This window comes from Macadamia integrifolia, unplaced genomic scaffold, assembly GCF_013358625.1.
Source record: "Macadamia integrifolia cultivar HAES 741 unplaced genomic scaffold, SCU_Mint_v3 scaffold2175, whole genome shotgun sequence".
Classification (NCBI taxonomy): domain Eukaryota; kingdom Viridiplantae; phylum Streptophyta; class Magnoliopsida; order Proteales; family Proteaceae; genus Macadamia; species Macadamia integrifolia.
The window spans coordinates 67,155-76,092 of NW_024868556.1; the positions used below are offsets into that span (position 1 = coordinate 67,155).

General features: G+C 38.6%; 1 long non-coding RNA gene across 1 annotated transcript; it reads left to right on the plus strand.

The window, feature by feature from the left end:
* Positions 1–306: 306 nt before the first annotated feature.
* LOC122065990 lies at positions 307–5,370 on the plus strand. The gene is made up of 3 exons (XR_006136176.1): positions 307–440; positions 4,441–4,513; positions 5,245–5,370. It is a non-coding gene; the product is annotated as an uncharacterized LOC122065990 (long non-coding RNA).
* The last annotated feature ends 3,568 nt before the right edge of the window (positions 5,371–8,938 follow it).

Genomic DNA, 8,938 nt, shown 5'->3' on the forward strand with positions numbered 1-8,938 from the left:
ATGACAACCACAACACAATAATAATGACAACCACAATACAATGTAACTTGTGCTCAACAATTAGTAGTGTGGGGGAGAAAGTATAACGAAAGTTTTTACCACTGGGGTTTTTAAGGTGTAACCACTGGGGGTTTCAAGTTACATCTTTTGTAATGTCACCCTTTAGTGCGGTTAAGGATAGCTTAAAGGCCACCCTTTAGAATCACATCACTTGAGATCGTGTCTGTTAGATTGTAATCTCCATGGCTAGCTTTATTACATAAGAGAAGCTAGGGCTGAAACCTTAATTGCACTACACTCTTATTGTCACAAGGTTGAAGAGAGAAAAAGAGCCTTCCTCTTATTTAAGCTACGGATTCAACCATTGTAGGGTTCAACCAGCGAAGATCAACTTCGAGTGTTGCATTCCTTTGGAGGAACACTTCATTAGTGTGTTCTAGGTAACCACGAATCCTTCGTTGAATTTAATTTAATGTGTTCATCAAGATCCTTTGCTAGATTTTTTCTTTTTTGGGTGATGTCTATTGTATTGAATCATTTCCTCCGCCACCTTCAAGTGGTATTAGTGCAGGGTTCTTCGATGAATACATTGTTTTGTTTACTTGTTTTTCATAAAATTCTGATTTTGGGGTGAGAGATTTGATCTCCATGCTTTCTTCTTTTTTTTCTTAAATTTTCTACTGAGCATAAGAGAGCAGCTCATCATGGGGGTTGTGGTTTTTGGAAGATGCAAGGGAAGTCACAATATTGGCTGCGGTTTTATAAAAGGAGAAGTGGGATAGGGGACCGGTGGCCAAGGGGCTACGAGTCCCCTTTGTACCGTGTAGGAAAAAAAGGGGGTTTGGGGGGAATTCGGGCAGTAACCATGCTGCCAAGGGTAACTGAGAGCTTCAAGGGGTTGCATAGAAATTAGAAATGTAGCACTATGTGGGGTGGCTTGGTGGTGGTCGATGGCCACCTCTTGTGGTAGTTGTTCCACCTTGCCCCATCATCTTCTTCCTCCTCCTCACCGGATTCTATGGTGGTGCAAGTTTGTAAGGTGCTTTAATGTCTAATGGTATTTTGATCCTATTAAGAAAGTAAAAGTAAGTACCCTATTAAGCTAAGGAAAGTTACTTATTACTATTTTAATTAGATGACTTAAATTATATCTTAGCTAACTAAGGGCCCATTTGCTAAGGCAGCGTTTGGTAACGTTTCTGTTCCAGAAACGATGTTTCGTGTCAAAAACGAAAATTTCAATTTCTGTGTCAAAACGCCGTTTTTAAATGAAAAAAGGGTGTTTGGTGAATCTGTTTCTGGAATGGTTTCAAAACGCAGTTCTTCTCTATTCTCTGTGAGCAAAATTGTGAAAAATGAAGAGTCAGGGTGGAAGATAAGTTTATCAGGAATGATTTTCCTAAAATCCCCAAAATAGTTCCTTTTTTTTTTTTTTTTTTAACGAAAATGGGAAGACAGAACATCTATTTGTCGTTCCGTCAATTCCAGTTTCTACTATTCTTTTTTCACTTTTTATTCCAAAAAAACGGAAACTCGTCTATGATGCACCAAACACTTTATTCCGTTTTTTCGTTCTTATAGAAAGAAAAAACTCCAGAAACGTTCCAATAAAACGTTACCAAACGTAGCCTAAGAGGGAAGTATGGGGTGGGAAAATTGTCAATTGGGACCTATGTGTCTAGGGGTGTCAACTGGTCGGGCCGGGCCAGTCTCGATCGGGCTTAATCGAGCTTGACCATTTAGAAGCCTTGCACCGTGAATGTCCGTTTAAGTAAACAGGCATAACTTTGAGGGGTATGGTACGGTTTATAATCGGGCCGGTCGATGTCGGGCTTTAATAGGGCTTCGTTGAACGAGTCTTAATCGGGCCTTAACCGGGCTACGGACATATTTAAGACTAAACGGGCTCTAATGGGCTTTAAACGTGTCTACCCTAAAATTCTTTTATTAAGTTGGTTGAATGCCTAGTTGAGGCAAATCTTAAATAAAAAAGAGAAATGATATGAGATTATGGTTGTTCTTACAAATCAAAAGAAGAAATTATGACATTTACAACTTACAAAATAAAGCTTAATTAAATCAAATCCTATTACAAAGCAAAGGGTTAGAAAGCTTAATTTGTTTCTTACTAATAGTGGCAAAATAGGAATTTTTTGTAGGATTAAAGGGGATTGGGTTGGGTCAGGCTATAACGAGTCAGTTCAAGACAGTAATATAAACATGTCAGTTTGGTCGGGTGCCCGATGGGCTAGTTACTTGCACCGTGAACACCAGCCCGACACATTTATTAATCAAGCCGGTCTAGGTCGAGCTGTAAACATGTCGGGCTAGGTTGGGCCTACCGGTGCGGGCTCAAAATTGACACCCCTATATGTGTTGGTGGGGGTGAAGGACAAGAGAAGTAGAAATGAAGGAAATTTAAAACTTCCTACCCAATACCGTTTAGTTGACTTAGTTTTAAAGAGGAAAATGAGAGGTGGAGGAGAGTGATGGGTGAGAAAGAGAGACAGAAGACCTTGCATCATTTTCTTTTCTTTTCTTTTCTTTTTTGGGCAAACGACGGGTATCCAAGCCTTTGGCCTGACTAGTCTCGCGGGCCCATACTGACTCACAACCGTATGGACTGGTTCATACCAAGGTTAAATGAGAACCATTTAACTTTTGCTGAAAGCAATGAAGAGCACTAAACACCCCGTGTGAGTGACCCAAAGGAGATAAGATGAGTCGAACTCAGAACAACATGCTTCCTGAGGCGAATGTTCACATCATCATCTCTTCAATACTTCACATCTGCAACTCAAGTACCTCGACTCTCCCACCTCTCTTTCTTTCTATCCTCCTCTCTTCTCTCTAAATTAGCTACGAAAGACAAAATTGAGTTCAATAATAGCGATTCACACCGGATTGGGAACAACTCATCTCCTCCGACTCTTGAAGATTAAACAAGAAATTCAAGCTTAGTCGTTGTACATTTGCAAGGAGTGGAGGAGATAAGAGGGAAACTGAGATCTAATTTAAGGCACAGAGCTTCCATTTTATCATACAAAATTTCAGATTCCTATACTCATCGACATGTCTGAAGACCCTGATCAATGGCAATGAAGAAGAAGACGATGCTTTAGAGATTTAAGAGGTCTTGATTTTTCAGCTTCTATCAATCCTTCACATTATTATTCTACTTCCTTTTTCATTTTTTTATTGGATCAAGTTTGTGCTTCCTAATTAGCTTGGAAGGAAGAAGAAGAATGCCGATGTAAGAAACCAATTTTCAAAAACTCAAATTCTCGGACATGAAGTGTAGAATTATGACTCCCCAACCCCCAAAATCGTGGAAGTAAGAAGGAGCAAGGAGAAAGTGCGAAAGAAAGAAAGAGAGGAAAGAGAGGAAGAGGAGATCTTAGATCAAGGCGGCAGGCCTGCGTCCAAGGAAGAAATGAATTGGATCAGTTCTGGAGAGGTCCTTGAAGTGTGGCGCAATCAATCTACTAGATGGAGTTGTTGACTTCTTAAGGTTGGTACATCCATTTCTTTAGAACTAGGGCTTGGTGCTTAATTTAGAACTTGATTGAATGCTTAGTGTAGGGTATGTTTCTCTTAAAATTTAAAATGTCTTCTTTATGCTTAGTAGGATGTTGTCTTTTGATTTAGTATGATCCCTTCTTTATGATACTTTGTACAATTATCTTACCATTTAGTGCATATACTTGTCCTAGTATCTTTATTTCAAGTGCCTTAAAACGGATGTAGAAGATGACTTCTTCTAATGATTTGTAGCATTGTAAGTCTAGTTTTACCCATAAAAATATCAGATCCATTTTGTTTTTGGAAGAGGGAGAAAAGGTATTTTTACTGGATTGTGGTCAATTCTGTCGAGTGCATATACCTGTCTAGTGCATGTACCTATCTTTATGTCTGTATTTCAAGTGACCTAAAGACTGATTTAGAGTCTAACCTCTTATAATGATTTGTAGCCCTCTGAGTCTAGTATTACCCATAAATATGCTCAACCATGTGGTTTCTAGAAGAGGGTGAAAAGGTAGTTTTACTGGGCTATGGTGCATTCTGTATACAAGGTTATTGATATTCTAAACCCGAATTTAGGTTTGTTTTAGAAAGGACTTAGAGACCCAAAATAGGTTGATTCCTTTTGATGTTATTTTGGTTGATGAGTCTAGTTTCACCCAATTAAAGAGAATTATTTGATTTTTGTTTGATGGATATTTGGTACAATTAGTGCACTATAGTCATTTCGATTTAACAGATTGATCACTATGCAGTACCTTATGTTGAGACTTATTTTGAAAGGCCTTAAAAACCTAATCTAGGAATAAGTACTGATAATTTATGAGATTTTAAGTCTATTTTAAAGATATGTAAGTTTATTTTATATCAAAGGTCTATGTTAGACATAATCTGAAAAATGTGAATGTGATGTGTTAGGTGAGCATACTTAGGGATTGTACACTCTACGAAGAGGGACTAAAGATTTGGTAATTCTATACAAGAAACCAAGGTGAGTTAATTCATGGGCTTTCCATAGTTGATATGCCTCTTATACTGTGTTTTGTGAAGTGATTATAAATTCTCTCATGCTAACATGATATGTGACTGTTATGATGTCTTGAAGATTATTATATATTGTTACATGTTTTACTATGGTTGAAATTCCATATATGAATCATATGTCCAAATTTATACAAATATGATGTTGTGCTATATCAATATGTAAATAGAATCTCATTAGGGACATAAAGAAAAGAATTGGGCATATGTTCTCATACTCAGACTCTTAGATTGCACCCTTTTCCAGCAGGGGGTTAGGTGCTGGATCAAGACACTATAATAGAATTGAGGAGAAGACCTCCTACAAGAGGAGCACACTCTTTTACAATAAGAATGGGAATTCCTTTATTCTTCCAAAACCAAATAAAAGAACTCCTACAAGGGGAGCTTATTCCATCTCAGACCCAATCCGGTTAGTCGAGGTTAAAAGGAAATGAATCCCAGTGGTGTTTAGCCAGATAATGCAAGAAATGACAGTCATTATATCAACGATTATATTCCTCACTCTTATCAGGCATGCAAATGCAGTATATTAAGAGAAACTTGCATCATTTTAGTTACTTAAAACCATATTACATATAATGTTTTCATGTGTAAGATGTGCTTATTAATACATGTATGGTCTATGATTTAACTCTTTGAGTTGTCGAGCTCACCCTTTTATTATCACTCCAAACACAGACGATAGAGCATGTGAGTGGGTGGATTGCACAAAAGGCCAGGAGCAGGAGGCTGCCGACGATGATACATGATAGTTTTATTTTATTTTACTTATAAGAAGAAGCATTAATTTATATTATGATGAGATATTGAACAATGGTGTTGGTGTTGGGGACATGCCCACACTCCTATAATTGGTTTTGATGATAATAAACATATGAAAGTACTTCACAATTTGCCTTCAAGTATTGTTTTGTAGAGACTTCATTTCAAAGATCAAATTTTATGAATGTTCTGAATAAAGGAAGTTTGAAGCCATAAAATGACAAAGAATGAAGTTAAGAAATAAAGAAGTGATGAAGTGTAAAGGTCGAGAAAGAGCGAGAGTATGAAATCACCAAAGCTTGAAGAAATACCTCAAGGTATCAGGACTTGAATAATGAAGGCTTTAAGAATTGAAGCCTTCAAGTCATTTCAAACATCAAGCAATGCAAGGTCAACATGAAGGTTCTTAGAGACCATTCGCAAGAAGAATAGAAGACTTTAAATATAGATCAATGTAATAGTGCACACACCATACACAAGCACTACATTATATGATCATACATATGTATTTACATAAAAGCATATACACTACCTTACAATGACCCTAGGTGATGCCCAATGACCAAGCCTTAAGACCCAAAGTATGTCAACTATGTCAAGCCTTGACATTTGCTGAGATAAGAACAATGTTTATTTTCAATGATATTTTGAACATTTTAAATGATAGTATTAGAATATAATTTCTTCTACAAATTTGTAGGGAATCAAGTTTTGAATCCAACTCAAATTGAATAATCTCAATTCGAGTTCATATGAGGAATATATGACTATTTTGTACAGTCTATCTGAACAGGCAAAAAACTAGAGGCCTACCCGGAACTGCCAGTAGAGTTCAATTTCTGTATAACTTATCAGTCTTTAGCTAACAGAAGGCAACCCGTAACAATCGGACCCTACCAGATGCCTCTTGGTAAGGTCTTTGGCTAGCCAGAGGCCTATCGCATGGTCCATAAACTTCTCTCAACGGCTAGTTTTTAAAATCCAATGGCTATATTTCTCCAACGGATATATGATCCAGTAACTACTAATAGTTATTGCTAAAGACAAAAAGTGTCTAATAGACACAAATTTTGACTCCTCTCTTAACCTACTCACTTATAATAACCCACACTTATGTACAACATAACAAACTCAATACTACTCATTCAAGTGCATTAATTGCATGTTAGAGTGAAGAGAAGAAAGTTATATGTTTGAGATCTAGTCTTGATATTTGAGTATATCTTTAAAGAAGAACTAAATTCTCTCCATAGAAGTCTTCTCCATTATCTGGTATTCTATTGCGAGCATTGAGAAGATAATAAGGTGCACTCATTCTATTCATTGCATATCATACAGGAACCACACGAGGTAACATCTAACCTTTTTATTCATTGAAAGTTTATTTTGCTCAAAAGTTGGTCTAACTCTAGGAGTGGGCTTGTTGTTCACACAAGTGCTAGACAACACTAAGGCTTGTGTAGGATCCTCTCATTCTTAACAGATTCAATGTGACCCTCTCATCCTGTAAAGATATAACAGGGACCCTCTCATCCTTGAAAGATATTGCAAGGACCCTCTCATCCTTAAAAGAGATTTTAAAGGACCCTCCCATCCTGTAAAGAGATTGTGCGGATCCTCTTATCCTTAGAAGATTTTGTAAAGATGATTCTTCCCCACCTAGAGGTGTCAATTCTAGGCCAGCACCGGTAGGTCCGGCTGAGCCCGACACGTTTATAAACAGGTAGTACACAATGCGGCAACCTAGCCCGATGGGCTCCCGACCAACTCGACACATTTATAAGCCAGACTTGGACCGACTCCTTCAAGCCTGACCTAGCCCGACCACTTTGACACCACTATTGGGTCCCGATTGACACTGAGAGGGGGGTGAATCAGTGTGCCAAATATTTTTTCATTTTTCAACTGTACCCCTGATGTGGCAATCACTATTTGCACTTCAATAGCACAGTCTATTGATACTGCCTAGAGCTGCTATGTATACTACTGACCATTCTTACCGTTGCATGAAACTTACTCACATAACCTGTATTGCTGCCCAAAGCTGTCTCATAAACCTCAAACGGTAATCACTGTCACCTACATATACAGTCGTATGCACATCCACACTGCACCACCAAGTGGTCAGGTCTACCAGATGTACACACCCATTCTGCAGCTAAGCACTCCAATCCACAATACAAATACGAGCATATACATCCACAACACAAGAAATACGTGCTTCGGCCAGTTGCCTAAATGCACAGAGTAATGCCCACTGTCGGGCTCAGCATTTACTCAATACTAATTATGACTGCACCCACAGCCAAGGGAACACATTCTCAATTTCCACCAATGACATACAATGGCTAGGTCTTCACCCTAGTTTTCTCAGAATGATCTGAGAGGCCGCACCCACGGTAAATAGGTTTAGGTAGTTGTACCTACCAAGGAACACATAGTCCCAATGTCCAGCACCCACTAAACACCAATAAAATAAAGTTGGGCTTATAACAATGCCCTATAGTGAAGCACTCATACATGCAAATTTCTCCCAAATAGACTACAACAATCACTTAGGCATTTTATCAAACATCTAGCCTACAATGATTTTTAATAATGGAAATTTGGCAAAAGTGATGTTACCTTGGCAAGGAATAACCGTCGGAGATGCAATAATGTCGATCTCCACTTGATGCGGACCACAACCACGTTGTCTCGGTGCCGCCAATGCTTCAACCCCGATTGGCACTTGGGTTTCTTGAAGCAACTCACAAGAACCAAATTCTAGGTTCTTCTTCTTCTTCTTCTTCTTTCTTTCTTTTCTCCTTGTCTTTACTTTCATGGAGTAACAATGGCATTCACATTCACATTCACACACACACAAAGAGAGGAAAAAACTTCTTCTCTATTTCCCTCTTCTTCTCTTCTCTTCTCTTCTCTTCTATTTTCTTTTCTTTTCTCTTGGCAACAACCAATAGAACTTGCTACATTGGTTTCCAGCAGCTTCCTAAGCCTCTAATGGGGGCTATGGATGAAGTGCAAGAGGATGAAAGTCTTTCATTCAAACCCTTAGCCTTTCATGAGCTTCAACTCATTTTTTTGACCACCTCAGCAACCCCTCTGCCTGATTTCTTCCCTATGATGTGTAGAGCTCGGAGAGATGAAGAATCTCCAACTTGAATCACTCAAATCGGAGTTAAGATGAGGGAGATATAGCCCTTTCAAGTTGGACCAACCAGAACAATCAAAATAGAATCTTCGGAGGTTGGCGTAGGCTACGCCAGCGGCGCACGCAACAGGGGCGAAATCTGGGCCATTGGATTAATCCAAATCCACTTTTAATCTCATCCATTAAATTATTGGCTAATAAATCTTGACCGTAAGATTAGAATAACCAAGTCAACTGATGATGTCAGCGTGATGCAAGCGCTGACATCGTCAGATACGTTGTCGACGCGCCATTGGGTACGTCAGCACAAAATACGGTGGTTGTCGGCTATCTCTCATGATGGCTGAAATAGATTACAGCCGTTGGATCAAGATCTTTAGATCTAGTTTAATCTAGATCTCATGAGATCAAATTAAATGGCATCTATCTGTAGCCCTTTTTGCACATGCGTAACACTAT